Here is a 13,388-nt window from a genome sequence, read left to right as displayed (position 1 = left end):
AATGATAGCGATTCCCAGTCGGTCGTCTTTTTTTTCATGGCAGATTTACTGCTCGCAACCAATAAAATATAGCGTCAGGAATACAAATAAAGCTATGTGTTTACTGACAAGGAATTTCAGGTCTCCCATAGACAGGGAATTCTCGCTGAAGGGACTGAAAACCCTACAAAGAAGGTGTAAATATAGATCAAGGAGAGATAAATAGCTGCCCTCCCTCGTAAAGGAACAGACTTCCAAAAAAGCTGACGTATTTCTCATTAACCATTTTTCTATGTCCACGCGGAGGAAAAAATACTGTGTGTAAAATTAAACCTTGAGCTTGCCTTTGGATTTCGGATATATTTGTTAAGGACAATAATTACCGCCAGGCGAAAATTCTTCCATTCAAAATTATACCGTTACATATCTCCAATCCAATTTTAAATATTCTAAATTTTTAAGCGCACTCAAATCTAATTTAAAGTTTTAATTTTGAATACTGAAGTTAATGGTAAAAAACCTATTATTTTTTTTCCCATTTAAAAAAAAATGTAAACCAACGAGAAAGATCAGCCAAACGGGAAATTCGGTTGAAAAAATATATTCTCACCCGTGGTAAAAATTAAAGAATTAAATTGTTCAACGAATTTTCTTGAAAATTCATGAATAAATCATAAAAACTAGCTACTGTGCATGACGTCCGTAGTTCTTCTGAATTAACTAATGACAAGACAGTAGTGATAGATTTCCGGTTTACGGTAAATCAACAGACCAATCAGCAGAATTCATCTAGAATAAGCGGAAGAGAACTTGAAACGTCACACGCGAAATAATTTCAAAAATAAAGACTTTAAGAAATCATAGCGCTGATAATACGATACATATTTTTTTTTTTTAAATTGGCTCAATTTATAAAAAAAGGCTATTAGCAAATAAAAAATAAAAAAACCATCTTACTTCCTCACTTAACAACAAAAAATCAAGGATGAAAATTGGCTGAATGCTGTCGAAGTGCGATCTCTCAGGCGAATGTGAGGTAAAGCTATGTTGGATAGGTGCACAAATGTCGAGATCCGTACATTAAGTAAGGCTGAGAGAAGTATTTTCGACAAAATCAAGAATCGAGTTCTGCGTTGGTTTGGACATATTGAGCGAACGGGTGGCGAAAGAACGGCCAAAATATTTATGGTGTAAATGTTGATGGATGCAGAAATCGAGGAGGTCCGAGGAATCTCTTCCTGGCAAGACCAAATCCAAGAAATACTCGGGATCGTCATGTCAAAAGTCGTAATAATCGGCGGGCGTGCGTGAGAAGATGTACGAATGAAGTGGAAGCGAGATCTGTATGCAATGACAGCCTGATATGGCGTTTTATCCTCTCTGATCCACCCTTATGGGGAAACTGCGTGATGGTTTGTATCTCACATCCAATATTATACGCCGAGTTTTATAAAAACAAGCGAACTCAATGTGACTTAAATACGAAACGTTTTCGAAATCTAATTGACGGAGAAGTCATAAGAGGAGTCATATTAACTTAAGTGAAATATTATAGTTCGGATTTGAATGATGGCAAATGTGATGTCTCACCGGGATTGATAGAAAGTATTCAGATTTATCACACAAAGAAGTCCGACAAGTGATTGAGTACCGAAAGGAAGAGAATGTTCCTGCTCATGGCGAAGGTTCGCTGCTAGAACTACGTAGAAAGTGCGATGGAAGATAAGTTTGTGATATATTAGGTACACATACATCTTCTATTTAGACTGGCAGCAAGAGGAGATAGATATAATGAAAGTTGTAGGGCTATGTATCAATCAAACATTATTCTGATAGATTCTAGTCAGTTAGTGTGACCTCTTGTAGAATTTAACCAAGAGGAGTCTCGCTAAAACTGCTTTTAGAAACTCTACTCGGAACAAAATATTACTAAAAACATTGAGTATTTTATTTATTTATTTAAACGCCTTGTAGGCTTTTACATGTTTTACACATATTTATATATAATGAACAGACATATTTTACACAAAAGTAGCAAAAAATATAAAATGAAGTAATAAGAAAAAAAATAAAAATATATGAAACTAATCTTCTATTTTTTTTATTTTATTATTATTATGGATAACTTATATAGCGCCATTTTCGTAATATAATACCTCAAGGGCGCTTTACAAAGTGATTATATAAAGATATAAATTTAATTTTAACTTTTAAATTTAAGAAAAATAATGTACTCTTTCATATTACTTTTCCTTTTATCACATTATATAGTACATATATACATATATTCCAGTAGAGAGAACAGAAGTTAATTTTTTCCCATCGGTTATAATTAAAGAATCTTAAAATTAGAAAAATTTAGAAAAATAATAATTAAGAATACATATATAATATATATGTAAGTTAATAAAAGGTATACAATATAAAACAACATAGTATTATTTAAGTATTTAAATTTGGAGATAATAAATTGATACACTGCGTTTTAAAATTCAAAAGTGTTATATTGAATATATCTATATCATTTGCGTATTCGTTTGCAAACACATGAATTCTCCTCATAGGCGAGTGTGCACTGTAGTTAGTTGTAGATACATTTATATGGAAGAGTTTATTAAATCGAGTAGTCCGGAGTATTCATTTTATTGTCTTTTTTTTAAATGAAGGATTATCGTTTTTAAAATTATTTTTTTATTCGCGTAATAGTTGAATGTGGACATAACATTCATATCTTAAGAAAAAAAAATTTTTTTACGATTATGAACATAAAAAAGGATAATTATTATTCAAAAAGTTTGGCTGGATATTTAATTCCATTTATTGATGTTTATTTATTGAATTTATTTATTCAATGTCAAATGTAAAGGATTCAAATTGCAAAACAATTAAAAAATTTAATTAAAAAACTGCGAAAAATGTAGAAGCGATGATTTTTTTCTGGGGTATTAATAAACGTATTACTTTATATTACTTATCTGTTACGAATATTATTTATATTCTTATGTACTCATATTACATTGCTTTTTATTAGTTTTTTGTTGTATATTTTACTTTATAATTAATGTCTTGGTAAAAATATGTTTTTTAGCACATATAGAGATCATCAAGGAAGAACAAGAATCAAGAAAGGAGCTCTGCGTTGGTTTGGACATGTAGAGTGAATGAACAGCGAAAGGGAGGTAAAAAAGATTTACAATGCGAATGTTTATGGATGCAGAAATAGAAGAAAAACATGGCATGATGAAATCCAACAAATATTTAAAGACGGACATGTCAAAAATCGGAATTATCGGCGCGCGTACATGAGAAGATGTTAGCTAGATTTGTATGCAAAGACAGAGTGATATAACGTTTTTACTCTCTGCGTACCATTACGGGGAAACGGCGTGATGGTTTCTTGTTGTGGTTGCTAAATAAATATATATTAAATTCTTGCCATGCATTTATAATTAAGTAGCTATGGTTTTTCTGTTGTTATTTTTATATTAGCATAGAACTAATTATTCTTTAGAAACTTAAAATCTCCATCTTTCAACAGGTTATGCCATGTTACATGGTGACGATCCTAACCGGAGGACGCTCTGGGTTAATTTTGTAATGTATTAGTTTAATATAGATTCCCTGGTATTATGCAATAAATTTATGAAAAATAAATAAAAAAATTATAAAGAATCTTAAAATAAAGCTTGTGAACAGTAAAAAAAAACCTATAATTGTAGCAAGCATAAAATTTTATAATACGTTACCGAGAAACATAACTCGTTAATAATGATAACATATTCCATCAGTAACAGTTTTTTTTTTATACATATATATATTTGGACCCCTGTATTTAGTAGCCTTACGTGTCATGTACAAGGCTAAGGTACTCGGAAAAAATCGTGTTTGTTTGTCTTGGAAATGGGATGTTCGATCACTGATTTTGGTTTATTACCTTAATGAGTCCAATCACCATTGTTGCAAAGTTCAAGAACAATGGCGCGTGATAACTACTTTAAACTACAGTGTGGATATCTGTTAAGATTATTCCATCTTTCCTGCATTCTGCTTCAAGATTATGGCGTTGCAAACTGAAAAATGGGCACTGAAATAACAGATGTTCGATACTCTGTGAAGAAATATCATCGCATGGACAATAGTCATCATTCCTTAATTTAAACCTATATAGATAACTTCTCATAGCTCCGTGTCCGGTAAAAATTTGGGTCGTTTCGAAAGTGCTTTGGTGATGATGACGGAAGTTTGCTGCATCAGCCAGCGTTGAGAAAAACATTTTAGTAATTTTACTTGTAGAAGAAGCATCAGTTACCTACATACTATTTTTCTACTGTCGATACTTGGGCAAAATAAACGGTTTTTTCACTTTGTTATGACGTAAGTAAATTAGAATATTTGGGTTACTCGTATTAAACCGAATATAAAAGTTGTAAAAGATTTAATTCAAAAGTGAATTGATAGGAATATTACATACATAAAATCATTAAAAAAATAAAGCGCAATTATGGCACAGAAGAAGTACAAATTTGATATAGATAGGAAAAAAAGACGTATTATGTATTGTAAAAAACGTATTTATATACTCATGGATTTTACCTTAATTTACTTTTGTCTCATTTTTCAGCGCCGCTTATACTTCTAGAAGATTCCATCAAGCTGTCACTATTTTAGCATCTATTAATTTGGTATTAAGCTATGCCAAGTATTGCTAGAAGATTGCCATTGGTAAATATTTCACCGCCACTGTTTTATACACTGAAGTAATGATTTTTCTGTGTCAAGAAAAAAAATACGACTTTCCGCGCGCGAAATCCACAATGCACTGAAAAAAAGTAATGATTTCATAACTGCGTTGTAACAATATTAAAAAGTTACGTTTTTCTTGCTATTTTGAGGGTAGGTACGGTGCGTTAATATGTATGCAGGCACACTATAATATTTTATTTAAAAACTTCTGTAACTCACAAATAAACAAAAGCCGTATAAGATTTAAGCTTTGAATAAACTATAGCATGTGTATGAATTTATGATAATTAGGGAAATAATATAACAGCGTACATACTCGTACTCTCAAAGTTTATTTTTGAAATCTGTTTTTAGACAATAAGAGATGGCATTTTACCGTATTTATTTGTTGATTTTTTTCCTTTTTCAAATTAATTTATAATTAAAGCAGATAAACTTATTATAAAAAAATATTCATTAATGGCTAATTTCACACCGGTCGCGGTCGTGCACACGGTAAAATTTTGGAGGATTGATTTTTATAATTTTTTTTTATTTATTTAGTGGTTTATTTTAGATATACATCCTGCAAACGGAAATCGAGTAGACATTAGTCGGCCCCATGGTGTACTGGTTAGTGCATTTGCCTGCCATTTCGGTTCGTTACCGGTTTGTGGTCCTCAGGCAAGCTTTGCGGACCAACAAATCAGAGAGGTTCATTAAATGCCACTCTACCACAACTTAATTTACATTTTCTTATAGTGGGTTATTTACAAATCTTTAAAACTGCCCCCCAAAATTAAAATGGTTGAGAAGGATTATAACAACCCAAATATTTTTTTTTTTTAATTTTTAATACAATGAAAATTGTGGCCTCCAAACTGTGGTGGTCAAGACGCTTGACTCACAAACGGAAGGTTTTGGGTTCAATTCCCGGTGAGAACACAAAAATTTAATGTGATTTTTCTCAAGCCTGGGTGTTCTGTACGTAATTCACTACTGTGATTAGTGTGATTGGGCCGAGCCTCCTGACCTGATGTGGTGCAAAAAAAACAAAAACAGTGCCACGCCGCCGCCGCCGTGTGGATTGTCGCAATCGCCTGAAATAGGCCTAATTCAACTCATTAAGCCGCGTTCACACCACAATCAAATTCTCTTAGTAGATTAATCATAAATAACTATCGACGTGCTAAAAAACATGCTAAGCTTTTGAGCGATTGTGATCGATAAATTAATTACTATAAATTACTATTGTGATAAACAATAATGAAGATGCTTAAGTTATCGCAGTCATTAGTCAACGCGTGTGTAATCTCTTAGTCAACGCTCGTGTCGGTTTATTTTTTGTTTTCCTCGTAAATAAATACAGTTTACTGGCGAAAAATCGGCGTGTACTATAAAAAAATAATACAATTTATTGCATTTGCAAAATAGTAAGGAGTATCTAATACAAAAAAGTGAAAATGAAATCACAATTACTATGGCGGCTGCTTTTCTTGACATTTGACTGGCAAACCGCCAGCTTAATGCAATAAATAGCATGATAAATAATAACTAAATGCATAAAAATAGCAGTTTTGGAACATATTTACACTGGTGAAATTCAAATATGTGATTGCGCAGCAGGATTATACGTCACGAAACGTTTTGAAATTTTGCCATTTAATATTAGGTGTTCACGGATGTTCCATTGTTATCGCGAATACGATAAACAACCGTGGTGAGAAATTGTTATCTCGTCGCTTATTAGCACGTCGACAGTTATTTGTGATTGAGCTACAGGCGCGATAAAATTACAAAGGGCGAATTAATTTTTATGGTACAGTAATTTATTATTTGCATAATTTTACCAATTTAATGGCAAGTAAACGCACTAACCAGTACACCATGAGGCAGACTAATTTGCACTCGATTTCTCTTTGCATTTTTTTAAACTTAGGAGTAGAAACTGAATAAATAAAATGAAAAGATAAGTACCCACATTCCCTAATTTTTCCGTCCCCTGTGAATTAGAAATATACGCGTGAAATTGGTTATTTTTTTCTACTAAAGCAGCAAGTCAGAAATAAAACTCCCATACTGATTGGTATATAATCCTCCCAGCTCTCCTGGCCAAGGCCGCTTAATCCGATATATTCCGTCCCCTCAATATATACCTTTGGGAGTTTCTCAAGTGTAAATTTATCCTGGAAAATGGGTAATACTTTGTGTAGGTACCTGTTTTATGGGTAACTTATTCGCCGTGCGTTGGGAGGAATATTGATGAGGGCGGAGAAACGCGAGAAACAAGTAATGTGTTAGGGTTTAATAACGTGGAAATATATTGAAAAGATGATGGCATACTGAACCCTTTTTGACACATTATAACGCCCCGGTGCAAGAAAATGAAGAAATATTATTTTTCTCATTTATTCTAACCGCGCCTCATGGTGTATGTAGCGTTATAATAGCACTATAAAATTATCAGATGCGATGTAATCTTTATCTTTAATAAACAATAATAAGATGATCATTCTTCCTTTTACGTTCTCTGGAACGTAAAAATAAGAATGTTCATGAATGATCAAGAATGATGTTTTCTGTATTCTGATGCAGAAAACATCTACCGTACTGAGCTATTAACTAGAGCTGGCGCGTTCGCAAAACTTACCCAGACGCTTTAAAAATCTACAGGTGTTGATTTTAAAAAGGTTGTATTAAATTTAAACCAAATGCGCTATCTTTTTTCAAAATCCTGGTTGGATTAAAGGGTTGCGTGTATATGAAAAAAAATACATCGGGACATGAAAATGTAATATATTAATTTATTTTTACACAAGCACATTTTTATTTAAAATAATATTTTGTGTTCATAATTTTCGACAGAACTAAATAATAAAAAGGCTAATTTTCGGCCGCCATTTTCAGCAAATTTTTTTTGTCATCGATACGTAATAAAATAAATATACGACTTTTTTAAACTGATTGTTTTCTTTTTGCTCTAATCCAAAGTGGATTTAAAAAAAACATAGCACATTTACTTTAATTAAATATGGTTTTGTAGGATGGGGTGGTGCATATGCCAATATATTAAACCCTCTTAAGATAACAGAAGTACAAAGATTAATCATTAAAGTAATTTTAAAGAAACCCTCAACATTCAATACGGAAAGTCTATATAAAATATTTAAGGTGCATACAGCAGACACTCTTTATAAAATAAATTATATTATACAAATATACAAAGAAGAAAAAATAAAAGAATTTAAGATGAATAAGTCACTCAGATACCAACATAATATTAAAATTCCTAAATTTCACACAATTCATGGTCAAAATAGCTTTGTCTTCAAAGGTGTAAAAAAATATAATAATCTCCCTAATGAACTAAAAACTATATCAATAAATAAATTTAAAGTAAATCTTAAGAAATTTTTTGAACACATGTAAAAACTACATTAAATTTCAATTGGTATGAATGTATTATTGTTTTAAATTTTTTTCTTTATATTTCATATAATTTTTTTTTCTCATGTACTCGTATATTTAAAATTATATAAACTCTTATAAATAAACAACTACACAGTATAAGTCACTATCAAAGCACAAGAGTTAGTCTCTTTTTTTGGAGAGTTACAGTGATAACATTAACTATATGTATAAAAGTAGACCTGTAAAGAATTTTAAAAAAACATGAACCTTTTATGAAATTTATTAATAAAAGAAAAAAATGGTTTTTAAATCAATATTCTGTACATTCAAAATGTGTTTGTGTATGTTTTACGAGCGCACCAGCACTAGATAGTCGACCTATACATGAGGCGGTTTTATTGATATGGAGTTTTGTAAAAAAAAGAACAATAGAAATATAATCAAATTTAAATAGGTACTAAAGGATCTAATAAATGTCAACCCACTTTAATTTTACCGTGCCGTTTAGATTACGATGATATATGTGAAATAGGCTATTCTCCGTCGGGTATCACGCGGCTGGTTTGTTGATTTGGAAATTCTTATACCATCTCATTCAACGGAGGCGGTGTTGAAGAGTGATTTTTTCTATGATTTCTTCCAGCTTTTGCTCCTGGATCCTTTACTTACGGCTCCTGGATTGTACTCATCTAGGATAATTGATTAAGTTACAAGACCGAAATATATAGTTCGGTGTTGCAAATAGAACCAGAAACCTGAAATGTCAAAATGAAGTGGAGTTATACCCCAATAGTCTAGTGGATTGCACGTTCGCCTATCATGCTTGAAGTTCTAGGTTCGATTCCCGACAGGCCGGACAAAAATTTGTTCGAAATGAGATTATACACTGCGGTATTTTATTGTTCCTGGACTGGCATCTTGGCCCCGATTGCAATGGAAAGTTAACATTTATCTTCAGTTATCTATTAAATAAAAGCGAATTTTCGGTTTAAAAAAAATAATATTTTAAACAACTTTATTTTCAGGTTACTGAAAGAGGTACTGATGTATTACAAAAGAGATAAAGAACATTTTAGAGAAGGGAATATAGAAAAGTCTAGGCATTTCTAGATTCCTACAAAAGCTAAATTTCCTAAATTTTTTTTTCGTCGTTTCGTTAAGTTTGTTTGTTTGTTTATTCAAATTGTTTAATGTTTTTTTAATATTTATTCACTTGATTCACGAATTGCTCTTCGGGTCCACATCGAAATGGAACATTTGTTGAGACTATTATTTTTTTGTAATAAAAAATGGTAATCATTCAACACGATCATTTGGTGTTCTGTAGTTTTGCTAATTCATCAAAGCTCGCTTTAAATTAGCATTTTTATACAAAAAAGCTTAAAAATAGCTTAGGTAACCGAGATTTACGGTTTGAAATTTATTGTTCTCCTGAAAGTTCACTCCGTTTCTCTAGAGAACATTGAATTACCTGTGCTTTTTAAGCCCATATTCCACTCAGAAACGGCGTAGTCAGTAAATTTCCAGATTGTAAAATGAATTAACATATTATTAAAATAAATCTCGTTGCAGCCGTTAATTCTGATTTAGACAACGTCGTTATAAATTAAATAAAAATAAATCTTACCGGTTTTAGGATGTACCAGTCTCTTTTTTAGGACACTAATTAAACTAACGTCCAAATCCCACTATATACCATCACCATACAAGTTGCACACGTTGATAGAACTGTAGGATTAAGTTGTTGAGGGTTGGTTGAAGCTTCGACCCTGGTTGGAGGTTAAAAGAAGAGACACGAGGTTGCTGTTTGAAGCGTGAGTATTACATGGCGAGTGTTACGGCGATGATGTGTTGAAGAGACTGCACTTGAATTGAGTGACTGTGTTGAGCTGAGTCTTCGGGCTGGCTGGACTGACTGACGTTGACTGGTCGACTGAACTGAACTGATTGACTGTTGTTGCCACGCTCTGTGGTCTCTTTACAGGTCACATTCTTTTGTAGTTCATTTGTTCATGGAACGGACGATGTGAATGTACTGCAGAACGATGCTCCCTATTTTAAGTGCAATACTGTTAGAGTTGCATTATATGTTGTGTTGGATTCTATAGAAAATGATGCCATTGCTTTCTTCGGTCATCAAACTATTTCAGGTGAAATGTTTAAGCACGTGTGTGTCATAGATTATGGACTATGAACCCCAAAAAACATATGCATTAAAAACTAACATCTCGTAATCACTAATATTAATATCCATTTTTTTTTTAAATAAAAGCAATACCTATGTAGATTAAATAGTTTTTCTTTAAAATGTCAAATTAAAATACAGTACAGAAAACCTAAGATTAAGAGAGTTACACTTATGTATTATGGTATCGTAGGAAATGAAACGAAATGTTATTCTCCAAATAGAGAAGATTCAAATAATATCTGTAAAAGCTCATTTAAGGAGGAAAAAACACCAACTGAGTTTTGAGATGTTAAAATACAGTATACATTTTGCACTGCACTGGGAAAGGGCTGGGCGCAAAATGCGCTTATAGATGAGTATATTAATGATTTGAGGAAGATAAATACGGTGACGTTAATTTATAATAAATATAGATTATTTTATTTGTTTTCCCGTAATTAAAACTACTATAAAACATTATTATTGACATTCAAATAAAATGGTAAGGTGCGCATAATCGCTTATAACGACGATTCGCCCTTGGTGTCAAGTGGCCACTTAAACCAGCCAACGACAGGTCATAAGCCCCTTAAATGCCTAGAATTATGTAAACCCTTCTATAAAATGTTCTTCAACTCTGCTGTAATATATTGAAATTAATTCGATCATTTTAATATTCAGCGGAACCTTTTGCGTCTCTAGTACCCGTATGCAGAGACAAACCTTAAGGTGAGGAAAGTACATTCTATTGTTTTCACCTTCGGGTTATTTTCGGCATTTGAAATTAGAATGTACTTTCCTCACCTTAAGTTTTGTCTCTGCATACGGGTATAAGAGGCGTCCTCTATGTTGAAAGAAATAATGAGACAATTATATCTCGTGGATGTGTACACAAGCAGTGGGTACTGGGTACCTATAGATCTTCCTGCAATTACTGCAGGAACACGACACCGGACGTAGCCGGCCGCAGGCGTAGTGGGCACGCGCTCTACCGGTTACCGGTTAAGATAACCATTATCCATTACTGTAATATGCATTACAAATGAGATATTTTTTCAACAGATATGAAGCTGTTGAGAATATGAAAGTCTCGGCATTTACAAAGCTAGTGATCTATGCCCAGCTGGGTTAAGTGACCTACAATACTTGAGGTCCTGGGAGGATTAACATGAAATATTTTTTTGGAATGTGGTTTTACGCTGTAATATTTCACTGTCCCCGGGATGCAACCTGAAGCTCAAGACTGATCATCTTACCTTCCTATAATGTGTTACAACACACAGTAACACATGTAAATGCTTATGTCGTTTCGCGTCTAGATTACTGTAATGGAATATATGCAAATCTCTTGACATATCATACTAATAAACTTCAATCTGTTTTCAATGTAACAGCAAGGCTTATTACGTAAGTAAAAATATATTCTGATGTCTCGTAACATCTTCGAGATTTGCACTGGTTAAAAAGCCCAGAAAGAATAAAATACAAGCTTTGATGAACAGTATTTAAATCCTTCCATGAAATGGCTCCAAGATCAGACCTTGGTATTAGGGTAAATAAATGTTTTGACATTCTACTCTTAGGTCAGCATTTTATTCAGGCAGAGGAAAACTTGTCAAAATCCGGCGCTTCCCAAACACTAGATTTTGATATCGTGCTTTTGCCGTTGCCGGCCCCTTCGCCTGGAACCAATAGCCTTTAAACTTACGAATCATCGACAGTTCCAGTCAGTTCAGATCCCAACTAAAATCTAACTTCTTTAGATTATCATACCATCAATTTAAATCAGAAAATATGTCACTTTAGTTTAGTTAGAATATAAGTTTTAGTACACAATTGTAAAGCGCCCTTGAGGTGATTTTTCACAAAAATAGCGCTATATAAATCAGCCACATATTATGATAACTTCGAGGTGTTTACATCGAGCCTGACCTTCGGCCTGCAGCCCGACAGCAGTGGTTTCGAACTCGAAATTTCGATAATCTCGAGACATCTCCAATATCGAGACTCTCGAGATGCTAGTATCGAAATATCGAGACCGGTAGTACGATTCTGAACGCTCTCGAAGGGGGTAGAGAACACGTTGCTATCAACAACAATAATAAAAAACTGTTAATTATATAAATACTTATTAGATCTACATATTGTCTATTTATATACCCTGAAACGCTTGAATTTTATTTTGTACCTGTCATATAAGAGCCCTCTGGGCGGATCGGGTTGTAGTCGCGTAGCTAGTGCTGCGGACTCACGGATCAGAGGTCCGAAGTTCGAATCGCACTCTACCCTAACTTGATTCTCATTTTCTAATAGTAAGTTATTTACAACTCTTTGAAAATAGTCCCAAAAAAATTTAATATTTGGGTAAATCATAAGGCAAATATATATTTTTTTATTTAAAAATAATAATATTTAAATACATATATAATATAAATAATAAATAAATACGCATCTTCTAATTTGAGTGATCCCATGTAAGTTGGATTCGTTCCGACGTTTAAACTACTATTGCAGAAGCCATCCTCAGGGTAAACTATTAGTTAGTTCAGCTACGTAAGTCTACATAACGTGGATCAAATTAATAAAATAAATAAAACAACTTTCTTTTTAACCACTAATTTTTATTTTTCACCGACCGGTTTCAAAGCAAACAAGCTTCTTATTCATCAAATTATCAAATCAAATCAAATTATCTAAAAACTCTGATTGTGATTTTTTTTATTTACGTATTTGCTATTTTAGTACATTTTTTCCTATTAGACTGGCTCGGTGCGGCACTGCTCCAATGTATGGTAGAGCAGCACATATGTTTCCTTGACTCTGTCAGAAGTATGATGGCTGCTGGCCGCTAGCCGACTTCACCCTAGCTGTTGATTTAAGAAGATTTTTCTGTTTTGTTATTTTAGTTAGGCTATTGTGATCCATGTGTATTTGGTGATATATGGATAGTTGGTTTGAATGTTTTGTATTCATTTGAATAAAAAGTTTAATAAATAGTATTCTATGATGTGGTTTAATAACTACATTCACCATTGTTTTTAAGAATTATCGTTGGTATCGAATAGTCTAGAAGTCTCGAAAAGTCTATAAATATCGAGACGTTGTCAAT

The 13,388-nt window shown here is 32.8% G+C and overlaps 1 long non-coding RNA gene across 1 annotated transcript in view; it reads right to left on the bottom strand.

Moving 5' to 3' along the window:
• Positions 1 to 4,773, bottom strand: part of LOC148275419 (uncharacterized) — a 115,946-nt gene extending 111,173 nt beyond the window's left edge. Inside the window, exon 1 of the long non-coding RNA XR_015824031.1 lies at positions 4,573 to 4,773. This is a non-coding gene — a long non-coding RNA (uncharacterized LOC148275419). The remainder of the gene's footprint in view (positions 1 to 4,572) is intronic.
• Positions 4,774 to 13,388: the final 8,615 nt, after the last annotated feature.

Source organism: Micrasema longulum, unplaced genomic scaffold, assembly GCF_059751315.1.
Source record: "Micrasema longulum isolate JH-2025_06_02 unplaced genomic scaffold, ASM5975131v1 h1tg001430l, whole genome shotgun sequence".
Taxonomy (NCBI): Eukaryota; Metazoa; Arthropoda; class Insecta; order Trichoptera; family Brachycentridae; genus Micrasema; species Micrasema longulum.
This window is presented reverse-complemented; position numbering and strand designations above follow the sequence as displayed.